The sequence below is a fragment of the Microcaecilia unicolor genome, chromosome 2 (assembly GCF_901765095.1).
Source record: "Microcaecilia unicolor chromosome 2, aMicUni1.1, whole genome shotgun sequence".
In the NCBI taxonomy this organism is placed as follows: Eukaryota; Metazoa; Chordata; class Amphibia; order Gymnophiona; family Siphonopidae; genus Microcaecilia; species Microcaecilia unicolor.
The window spans coordinates 467905747-467918380 of record NC_044032.1 but is presented as its reverse complement, the minus strand read 5'-3'; the positions used below and the strand labels follow the sequence as shown (position 1 = coordinate 467918380).

The window sequence follows — 12634 nt, the reverse complement described above, 5'->3', positions numbered from 1 at the left end:
TCATTTTTGGTGCACGTCCGATACACACAGGGCGAAAAATGTAGCGGGGCGGTAACTCCATTTTGGCGTGTTGGACACTTACGCGGCTTAGTGAAAGGGCCCCCCTGTGCTTAAGGGTCAGGTTGAATCACTGTAAGACAAAAGACAACAGTTCTACTGAGTGTGAACTGCTTTAGTACAGAATCAGTTCCAACCCAGAGAAACGAGCAAATGTGGTTAAAAATACTGTAGGTTATCCGAACAAAACTGAACACAAAGTTGTGCCGTAGGGTTCTTTGAGTGACTGGCCTTTGAAGTTTCAAAGTAAAGTTGATGGGTTAGTTTAGGCATCCTACCTTAGATTTGTTGGACAGAAAGCTGTGTTTTCTGCAGTGGTAACTTGCACAGAGGAGTGGCTAGGTCAGTTTTTACAGTTTAACCACAAAGCAAAATTCCACTGCAAGGCTGTTTTCAGCCCAGCCTTTTAATGCATTAGTAAGAGAAGTTTTCCTCAGCTATCACAAGGACATTTCAGGATATGTTTCATGATATCCAGGGCTATAAATTATGGCAGCACAGCATTCCTTTATAATAGAAACCAGAGGATTTCATGCCACAGCAAAATGCTACTGTTAAAGGCCATTCCCACTTCCCTACATTTTTGAACTAGTTTTTGTTTTGCTGTGGTAAACCAAGTAGTATTGGCAAGTAACAGTCCACTCCTCTTATGCTTATAAATGACGTCTACGTGTGGAAACAGTGCTGGAAAAACACCGCTGATCTCCAGGCTTCAAATGAGTATGTTTCTTTTTATATTTCTGTACTGAATTATTGTCAGTAGCTAATAGCTTCAACTTGTGAACAGGTGAAACTGGATGTATGTCACTTGTGTCCAAAAGGATACAGCCCAAACTATTGGCAGTTGACTCCTCTGCAAAGACTGAAAAACAGCCAAACCCAATCTCAAAGGGTTATGTAGAGTGAACATACAGCAATACCAAACAAGTGGGAAATACCCTCAGAAACCAAGGTTTCCACCAAGGTCTGACCTCCGGATCACTGATATCTATACAAAATTTTTGTGTCTGTGATCTAGTCTCTTTCATGGGGTAACTTTCCCACCTGCTCACAATGAAGACTGTTCATAATAGAACCATTATTTCAAAACATTACTGAATGCAATGACTTTCCAAGCTACAGTATGGCATAAATCAACTTAGTTAAGCTCTAAAACTCGCTGCTGGACAATGCGGTAACAGCAATTAGTGTATCTGGATTTAAAAAAGGTTTGGACAAGTTCCTGGAGGAAAAGCCCATAGTCTGTTATTGAGATAGATATGGGGAAGCCACCACTTGCCCTGGGATTGGTAGCATGGAATGCCAATCATATGGATTGGCCACTATTAAAAACATGATACTGGGCTAGATGGATCATTGGTCTTATGTTCTTATGATACGTGTGTAAGAAGTAAAAAAAAAAAAAAAAAGGGGAGGGTCTTAAAATAGGCACCTTTATGATTCCTCTTACGTATCTACTATTTGTTTGTCTGCTGTGTCCCCACAACTTTAGTTCCCAAATGAAAAGCTTTTACTTGATTTCAATGTTGGAATTCCTTTGTATTTAGGGCAGTTTGTTCTAAGTTTCCTTTTGCTCTGTTATTCCATCCCACAAGTGTAAAATTTGCTTGTGTAATAATGTTATGTATGAATAAATAAATGAAATAGGCACCTTTTTTGAAGGTAACATAGGGGTCCTTTTACAAAGGCGGGCTAATGACTAGCCCATAGACATGTATTTTTGTCTCTAACATTTAGCAAGTACTTATTTTTAGCACGTGCAAAAAATGCTAGTGCACCTTTGTAAAAGGGACCCCATAGGCACCTATGTACCTCTTCTTAAATAGGCTTCCAGAATCAGCACTAGTACCATGCAAATTCAAATGTAAATGAATACCCATATAAAACGCATACATACAGTGCAATTCTGCTTCTGCTCCACACAAACTGTACCCTGGGAATGTCTATGCACAGATCACATTAAAGGAGGTACAATTTTTCTGTGCACATATGGGGCCCTTTTACTGAGCAGTGGTAGACTGTATGCGTGTGCAGCATGCGTCCAAAAGAGACTACTGCCAGGTCAGCGCCCCCCCCCCCCCAGCAGTAATTTCAAATTTGGCGCATTCCCATAATGCCTGGATGAATTATTTATTTATTTCCTCCCACATGCGTTGTTTCTGGCGGTAATTGGCACTTGGTGCGCACCTGACCAGTCAGCGCGCGTGTAGCACATGAGCCCTTACCACTTGATCAATAGGCGGCATTCAGGGCACAGGCCGGTTTTGGGCGTGTGCTGGTTTCAGTTTTACCACAGGCCCTTTCCCCATCCCATTAAAAAAAAGCCTTTTTTTGCAGACGCGATAAAACTGGCCCAGTCTGCGCCCAATACACGCACCTACCCTACCGCAGGCCACTTTTTACTGCAGCTTAGTAATAGGTTCCCATACTTCTTACATGTCTACATGGTAACATAATTTTATAAAAGCCCATTTCTCTATCTAAAACAGGCTTTATAAATTATCCCCAATATGTACAGGAAGTTAATCTACCTCTAGTTAGTTGCAGCTAGGGATGGGTACCAGTGGCATATCCAATCAAGGTGCATGTGTTTGTATATACTCCCTGTCAGTCCTCCCTCCTGCTGCATTTCTCCCTTCCCAGCCCTGCCTGGCAAAGATCTGCAATTCCTTCCCTCCTCCCACCCCACTCCCCTTGCCTTAAAATCACTTCCAGCCTTCACCCAGGCACCAGCAGCAGCACTTACAGATTGCCTGAAGCCTACATTGGACTTTCTCTCTGAATCATCCTGCCTCCTCCTGAGGCAACTTCCTATTTTCTGAAGGGTGGGACGGTTTAGAGAGAAAGCCCCAGTGCAGGTCACAGACAGCCTATGTCCAGGTGAAGATACAGTTGGGGGGGGGGGGTGGAAAAGTGGGGAGGGAGGGAATTGCCAGATCTCAGTGGGGCTGGGCCGGGCTGGGAAGGAAGAGATGTGGCAGGAGGGAGAAGGGAAGCAAATGTAGTTGCACCCCTTGTCAAATTCCTGGCTATGCTACTGATGGGCACCCAAAATATTTTCATGCTTATCAAACAAATCTAAGCAGGTTATAGTACTACACACATAATAAAAGAAAAAAACTGAGACAATTCCCAAAAGAACGTGTGCTGTTTCTGAAAGAGCATGCATTCAATGATATTGACAGTTAATTGGGTGGGTGGCAAAGCTTAGTTTGCCTTGGGTGCCTAATATACCAAAATCTGCCCTATCAAGGCTTATAATAAGTTAAATAGAACCCACCAGTGTCACATCAACATAGTTGAGCTTATTTGAATATTCCTGATGCATGTTCCGCTCAAGGTGCTTTGCAAACCTTCTTCATGTCCATGCTGTGCTGGCATCTGCTGGTGATACAAGATTTACTGTTTTTTGATATTGTCTTTGCATCCCTAGTCCATGGAAACAAATTTATTAAAACATTTCTAGTCTGCCTACAACTAGTCAGATCACAAATCAACATATATAATAAAAAACAGTAACACAATTATAGGCACTGCAGTATACACTATTCAAAAAAAAACAAGCAAAATTAGGGGTATGTTTACTAAGGGGCATTAGCATTTCTAACGTGCCTTTAAATTTAAGGCTCATTAAACGCTAACGCACCGATGCATTTCTATGGGCAAGTTAGCGTTTAACACGTGTAAACCATTTATGTGTGTTAAAAATGCTAACACGCCCATAGCAAACCTTAGTAAACATAGGTGTCAGTCTCATGCATGTTCAAACAAATATGTCATAAGTACATAAGTAATGCCACACTGGGAAAAGACCAAGGGTCCATCGAACCCAGCATCCTATCCACGACAGCGGCCAATCCAGGCCAAGGGCACCTGGCAAGCTTCCCAAACGTACAAACATTCTATACATGTTATTCCTGGAATTGTGGATTGTTCCCAAGTCCATTTAGTAGCGGTTTATGGACTTGTCCTTTAGGAAACCGTCCAACCCCTTTTTAAACCCCGCTAATCTAACTGCTTTTACCACATTCTCTGACAACGAATTCCAGAGTTTAATTACGCGTTGGGTGAAGAAAAGTTTTCTCCGATTTGTTTTAAATTTACTACACTGTAGTTTCATCGCATGCCCCCTAGTCCTAGTATTTTTGGAAAGCGTGAACAGACGCTTCACATCCACCTGTTCCACTCCACTCATTATTTTATATACCTCTATCATGTCTCCCCTCAGCCGTTTCTTCTCCAAGCTGAAAAGCCCTAGCCTCCTTAGTCTTTCTTCATAGGGAAGTCGTCCCATCCCCGCTATCATTTTAGTCACCCTTCGCTGCACCTTTTCCAGTTCCACTATATCTTTCTTGAGATGCGGCGACCAGAATTGAACACAATACTCAAGGTGCAGTCGCACTATGGAGCGATATAACGGCATTATAACATCCTCACACCTGTTTTCCATATCTTTCCTAATAATACCCAACATTCTATTCGCTTTCCTAGCCGCAGCAGCACACTGAGCAGAAGGTTTCAGTGTATTATCGACGACGACACCCAGATCCCTTTTTTGGTCCGTAACTCCTAACGTGGAACCTTGCATGACGTAGCTATAATTTGGGTTCTTTTTTCCCACATGCATCACCTTGCACTTACTCACCTTAAACGTCATCTGCCATTTAGCCGCCCAGTCTCATAAGGTCCTTCTGTAATTTTTCACAGTCCTGTCGCGAGTTAACGACTTTGAATAACTTTGTGTCATCAGCAAATTTAATTACCTCGCTAGTTACTCCCATCTCTAAATCATTTATAAATATATTAAAAAGCAGCGGTCCTAGCACAGACTCCTGAGGAACCCCACTAACTACCCTTCTCCATTGTGAATACTGCCCATTTAACCCCACTCTATGTTTCCTATCCTTCAACCAATTTTTAATCCACAGTAGGACTTTTCCTCCTATCCCATGACCCTCCAATTTCCTCTGTAGCCTTTCATGAGGTACCTTGTCAAGGTACCATGTCTTTAGCAACTTACTGAATTGAGCTCTACTACTACACAATCTCAAGCAACCTGGTAACATTCCAAATTTGTGGACCCACTTTTAAGAATGAAGTGTTCCTTGTGTTAGCATATACCACAGTTTGCAATTTATCATTCAGCAATAACTTCAAATATATGCAAGACCTAATTGAACTATTCTCAAGAAATGCAAGCCCAGAAACCAGAGGATATCAATTTCTCAACCTACCCGGCTGCAGAAACATAATCTACAAAGCCATCCACATGACCGGATTCAGCTACCTGGGCTCAAAATGGTGGAACTCAACACCCAAAGCCATAAGAAGTATCACTATCTCCAGTTCAGAAAAGACCTGAAAACCCACCTTTTAAAAAAAAAAATCTATAACTAAACACAAACTACAGATGGTCCATAATACTTTGTAACTGAAAAACACAACTTCATTTAAGTGTAAAATTGTGAGCCACTTTGAACCGAAACCTGTTTTTGGAAAATTGTGGGATACAAGAATACATAAATAAATAAAATAAAAAATGTTGAAACTGCAAGGATCAAATGGGTCGATATTCTTGAAATATATCTTTATGGTATCGAGGAACACAATCAGAGTACAATGCTCAGTGCACCAGTTGTACCACCTTGTGCTGTACTTGAGCGTGAACTGGGAACCAGTGCAAAGAGTATAAGATTGGAGGTATATGCTCAAAGCTAGACACACCTGCCAACAGTCAGGCGGAGGCATTTTTTATCACCTGCAGTGCTTGAATCTTTGATTTTGACAAACCCAAATACATTGCATTGCAGAAATCGATACGTGATATCACTAAGCTTTGTACCACAGATTGAAAATCACACTGTGGCAACGTAGGCTGTAGCTTTGTTAACAAATGAAGCTGAAAAAAACTGACAACCATCTGCACCAACATTAAAGGTCCAAAATAATGCTCAACACATGCATACATTCCTGTACCGGCAACACTGAATCACCCAAATTCACAGACCGACATTGTAGATGAGCTGCATCCTTTGCTACAAACATCAATTCAGTTTTACCAAAATTTAAAACCCATCCATTTCTGTACTGCAGACATATAATCACTCAATAGTTTAATCACTCCTGTGTATCGTCCTTGGACTGGAAAAAAGGAGTGTACATCATCAGCATAAATCCTGTACTCTACCATCAAATTCCTGAAAACTTTACCCTATGAAGCCGTATAGATGTTAAATAATAAGGCAGAAAGTGCAGAGCATTGTGGCACTCCCTTACTAACTGGCTTCATTATAGATACCTCTCCCTTGCTAATAACGTGCACCTGATGCCCCTTCAAAAAGGAAGTAAACCAGTTCCACACTGCTCCCCCAATCCCTGTCCTTTTAAGTTTCGATAACAAAAGATCAATATCAACTGTGTTGAACGCTGATGACACATCCAAAGAAACAAGGCAAAATGTCTGGCCTTCATCAATCCCTTGCTTTAATTCATCCAAAGAGGACAGTAGCAAAGTTTGAATACTATGGCCTTCCCTAAAGCCATATTGGTAATCATCCAAACACTGTGTCAACTGTACAAATTCCTTCAACTGAGAAAGAACAATTTTTCAATTACCTTCAATATTATAGGAACCTATAATTACTTAACCCAGATACATCTAAATGATCACTCTTTAAAAGTGGTTTAACTGTAGAAATCTACATTTTCATGGCACCATCCCAGAAGGTAACGATTTCTCCACAATCATAGATAAATTTGGAGCTGCTGCAGATGCTGCCCCCCCTTATAACTGCAGCTGAACAAGGATGAATCAACGATTTTGTGGGTGTTAAAGAAGATACAACTTTAGCTACCTCCTGTTCTGTTGATAAATAAAAGACAGTCCAAACATCACTAACTGTCATGACATCAACCATACCTACATTCCCAGTAGCTACCAATGATTTTTCTAAATTATCCAGCTTCTTCAATAGATAAGCAGTAAAATCCGCAGGAGTAGCCCCCCCCCCCCCCCCCCCCCCCCGAACAGTACCATTCTTATGGCCATGTACTAAATAACTCCTTTGGTCTGTGCAATGCGGTTTGAATTTCAAGTCTCTAAAACTTATTTCTCTCATTCTCACATACAGATATTCCAACAAGCATAACTTGTAACTCTCAAAATCATTGATTTCCCTTGTTTTCTGCCATAAACATACACTTTGACACAGTTCCCTCCACACCTGCAGCAGTGCAGGGCTCATCTAAGGTCTTGACCAATAATCTTCCCTAAAACAAACTTCCTTCATCGGCGCTACTATATTTAATGCTAACCCTAAGGAAGAATACCAGTCATCTACCAATTTATCCAAAGAATCTTCCTTATCCAGAGTCAACAAAGGTAACCTACCTTCCTCAGCTCATTTAATTGAAAATTACTCCACACCCAACCTTTACTAGAACAGCCCTTATTCTGCACCTGACTACTATCGAGACTTAAAGCAAAAGAAATGGCATGATCTGACCATCCCACAGGTGTAATTACTGGGGATTGCCTCAGATCCGGCTCCAAAGCAGATGATAAAAATACCAAATCCAACACATTACCTGCAGAATGTGTTGAATCACATACTATTTGTCCAAAGGCTAGGGCTTCCAAAGTCTGTAACAACATGGGATCCTTCCCTTGTATTACCCCTCCTGACATCTGAATCCGTATGTTAAAATCACCTAAAACACAAAGTATATCCAAGTTACATAGGCGGTTGGTGGCCCAACTGTTTGGGGAGGCTAAAGGGGGTGGGGTTAGGGGTGGAGCCAGGGGCGGAGCTTATATCCATAATTGTCTGACAACACACAGAAAAAAAAATAAAAGTCCCAATTAATACCTTTTATTAAATTTAGATATTAGATATATATCATATGTCAAAGAATAAAGTGGTTGCTCAAAGCATATACTAACCATAATTGCTCAACTGCAAAACACTATGCACAAATTTATGCAAAAACACACTCAGAAACCTTACTGTACCATAACACTGGGCAGACCCTAATAATCCAATATACCACCCATACGGAAAATGCAAACCGTCAACAATATGAAACAAGGGATCATGATATCACAATTCTCATGTAGAGCCACAAAACACCCTTTTAGGGTGGAAAGTGTTCACAATGAGCTTCTTTTATGAATGACTTAACATTGACATTCGCACCTCAGTCAGCCCATTAATACAACACTCCTTATACATTTAATAAACACCATAACACATTCTTGTGGAATAAAATTTGGCAGCAGCTTTATTCACAAACATCAATAAATAATTTCAACTTCAACACTTAACATCTTCTTAGTAACATAAACCTTTCATCAGAAGGTTAATTTCCCAGATCAATTTTTAATAGAGCTAAGCCATTCGGTAACGAAACTGGCTCTCCCTTTCTCAGTATTATCCCCTTCTACCCTGTGACTTACGGTGCCGTCAAGCCACATCTTACCCGTGGCGGTTCCGCACACGAGTTCATTTAGTTTAATATATTTAACAATATTCATTTCAAATATTCATGTAACCGTCTCTGGTACCTCTCTACCTCTCTTAGAGGCACCCTTTTGAAAGCTGCTACCAACCACCCCCAACTCTACCACCTCCCCTTTCAAAATCTCTCTCTCGCCAGCTATCCCACCTTTCAATACAGCACCCCCAATTCAACCACATCCTTGGGTGGGCTGGGAAGGGTCAGCAAACTACCTCCTATCCACCCTCACCCTCTCCTACCTACCTACCCAATACTTTTTTGCGCGCCAAAAAACCCCTTAACCCTCTCCTCCCCTTTTCTTCTTATCCACCAATCCCCATCTCTCTTCCTTCACCAATCCCCTTCCTTTCCTTAGTTGCTACCTCATTTTCCTTACTAATCAACCACCTATCCCTCCCTACTACCCCCCCTCCCACTTCTTCCCCTCTTGCTGCTGCCTGACTGCCTCAGTCAATGTTATTATCCCCACAGCATAGTCTGTGAGGTTTTCTTAACATTGACATTCGCACCTCAGTCAGCCCATTAATACAACACTCCTTATACATTTAATAAACACCATAACACATTCTTGTGGAATAAAATTTGGCAGCAGCTTTATTCACAAACATCAATAAATAATTTCAACTTCAACACTTAACATCTTCTTAGTAACATAAACCTTTCATCAGAAGGTTAATTTCCCAGATCAATTTTTAATAGAGCTAAGCCATTCGGTAACGAAACTGGCTCTCCCTTTCTCAGTATTATCCCCTTCTACCCTGTGACTTACGGTGCCGTCAAGCCACATCTTACCCGTGGCGGTTCCGCACACGAGTTCATTTAGTTTAATATATTTAACAATATTCATTTCAAATATTCATGTAACCGTCTCTGGTACCTCTCTACCTCTCTTAGAGGCCACAAGTGGTGACAGATCATATCTTGTCACCGCTCCCCATAACAATAGCTGCTGCCAAATCCTTTTTTAAGCAATCCTCCAATAGATCTTGTATAGTACTCAAAAATATATCCAACCCAATTTCAGACAAATGAACCCCATCCTTTCTATATAATCCTGCGCAATCCGCAGAAATCAATTCATGCACCAACACCAAACCACCCATTCGCCCCATAAATTTTGAAACTTCACTATTAACTCTCCTCCGTAAACGTTCAATACCCTTGTGACTATGTGCCCCCTTCCACACCCGCCGTGGAATTATATGTGACCAAACCAACAACGCTTCTGGGAAATATGACATCACAGATAATAATTCAGTTTTCATCACCTGAATTAAATCAACACCCTTTACATTACACAAATCATTGCCGCCCAAGTGTATACAAATCAAAACTGGTGATGAAAATCTCCGTGCTTGCAGTAATGTTGGTACCATCTGCTGCCAAGTCATGCCTCGTATGGCCAACCAGCGGATCCGGATACCGAATTCCACCAGTCCCAAATTGGATCCCCACTTGGACTCCCGAGCATGCTTGTGCGCCCAGAAGACATATGAATGGCCACAAATCCACACACATATATCTGGAGGCAATACATCTGCAAAAGAAACTAGAACAATTAACATACAATACTCCCTTTTTGAGTACGCACATACCCTTTATATCTATTGGAACTCCACCTCCCCAAACGCTGAATTAACTCCACCGAACCCCCTTCCTGTGCTGCATTGGAAGCCGCACCAATTCTAAAGGAGTGCGTCCCATAATCCTTAGGCTCCAAACCCATATACTCTAAACCTTTCTTCAATACAGCAGCAAACTGGTATCTAGTCAATGGCAAACCAGTCTGATGCACCAACCAAATCTCTCCACCCACTGGTCTTACTCTATGGTAATCAAGTGCACATTGTACTGGACAAAATTCCAAGCACTTAGCTGCCCGTAAAGTAATCCATTTTCCTTTTCCCTCCTGATCTGTCTTTGACTTGCGTAAATATAAATGCAACAGACCCTTCTCCACCATCACATCACCACTCCGCAAACCCCCATCATCCTTTACCCGCCTAGAAGTAACCACCAATTCTCCCAGTCTGCAAGCTGAAAAGAAAGCTACCACAAATGCCACTTGAAATAGCAGCACTTCATATGCCGAAAAACAAATGTGTGGTAAACTTTTACATAACTGCACAACTTGGCCATAGAACAGTGGACGTCGCAACCTTGCCATGCCAGATCTCCCTTTTTCTCTGGCATAACCACACAATAACTTGCGAATCAAATAAGAACCAGCTGGATCTTTCCAACCCAGCAGTTTAGAAACAAAAGCAATCGCAGCCATCATTTGAGAAACTATCCCAAACGACCATTTTTTGTCCATTGCCCAATCAAGCAATCTGACCACTCTCTCCTCTTCAATTGGCAGCACCAATTCCAAATGATTGTCTTCCAGAAATGTGCAAAAACGACGCCAGCCCACTCCGTAAGCTTTCCAAGTATTCGGGGCTAAAGCCTTCATCAACAAAGCTTCACAACCTCCCGAAAATTGGACCACAAATCTTCTGACATCCTTGTAGGCTCCCAATCTGCTAATGGCGCCAAAGCTCTGAAACGATGTAGCTGCAAACGAGATAAAGCATCTGCAATCTCATTACAAACTCCTGGCACATGTCTGGCAGTTAACCAAATATTGAGTTGTAGACATTTTAGCACAATTATCCTCAACAGCTCCACTAACAAAGGACAACGTGAAAATTGCTTATTAATCGCCCAGACCACTGACATATTATCAGAATAAAAGGCAATTCTTTTATTGCTCAATCTTTCCCCCCATAAACACAGGGCCACCCAAATCGGAAATAATTCCAACAGAGCAATATTCGCACACCAACCCTTCTCCTTCCACCATAGAGGCCAAGCTTCCGCACACCAAGCACCTCTAAAATAAATTCCAAATCCCTTCTCCCCAGAAGCGTCAGTAAATAATTGTAAATCAACATTAGAAACTAGAGCATCCTGCCATATGCAGATGCCATTGAATTCTGACAAAAATTGCCTCCAAATCTTCAAATCTGCCCGCACTGCTTGCGTTAAACGCACCCTAAAATGTTTCTTTCTCAAACCAACTGACAATAATGCTAACCGTCTGGAAAATATCCGTCCCATTGGAATTACCCGCGTTGCAAAATTAAAATGACCCAGCAATGACTGGATTTCTCTCAAAGTCACCTTAACCTTGTTGCACACCCGATCAATTTCTTCACGCAAGTCAATGATTTTATTGTCTGGCAGACGCGATTCCATCCTTACTGAGTCTAACTCAATTCCCAAAAACACCAACTGGGTAACAGGTCCCTCACTTTTATCCAGTGCCAAAGGAACACCAATTTCCTTTGCCACTGTACTAAATGCTGACATAAGCGAAGCACACTGATCTGACTTCTCAGGACCCACAAATAAAAAATCATCCAAGTAATGAACTATAGAATCCAAACCACTAACCTGTTCCACCACCCAGTGTAAAAATGTCGCAAATGCTTCAAAATAATTGCAGGAAATCGAGCACCCCATTGGCAAACATTTATCAAAATAAAATTTACCTTCAAATGTAAACCCTAACAACCAAAATGCTGTCGGATGAACTGGCAGCAAACGAAAAGCTGACTCAATGTCTGCTTTTCCCATCAAGGCACCCCGTCCTAACCTCCTCAACAGATCTACAGCCTGCTCAAAACTTGCATATTGCACAGTACACAACTCTGGATCTATAAACGTATTAACCCCAAAACCCTCCGGGTATGATAAATTATGAATTAACCGGAAGGTACCCGGAGCTTTTTTCGGTATCACACCCAATGGGGAGAGCACTAAATTCTTAATTGGTGGGTTCTCAAACGGCCCAGCTATACGACCGAGACTCAACTCCTTCGACAACTTCCTCCTAACCACCTCAGCATTCTGACTCACCGATACCGCATTTTTACACTTATGATCCAAAATTGGACCTTCAAACGGAATCGGAAAACCATCCGCAAAACCCACCCACAATAAATATGCATCACCCCCCAATGGATACCTTACCAACCATCTTTCCAGAGCCAACAATTTAATGGGAGAAGGGGCC

At 41.7% G+C, this 12634-nt stretch overlaps 1 protein-coding gene across 1 annotated transcript in view; it reads left to right on the top strand.

Annotated features, from left to right (window-relative positions):
• Positions 1-12634, top strand: part of LOC115461293 (alpha-1D adrenergic receptor-like) — a 138384-nt gene that overhangs the window by 93188 nt on the left and 32562 nt on the right. The window lies entirely within an intron of this gene.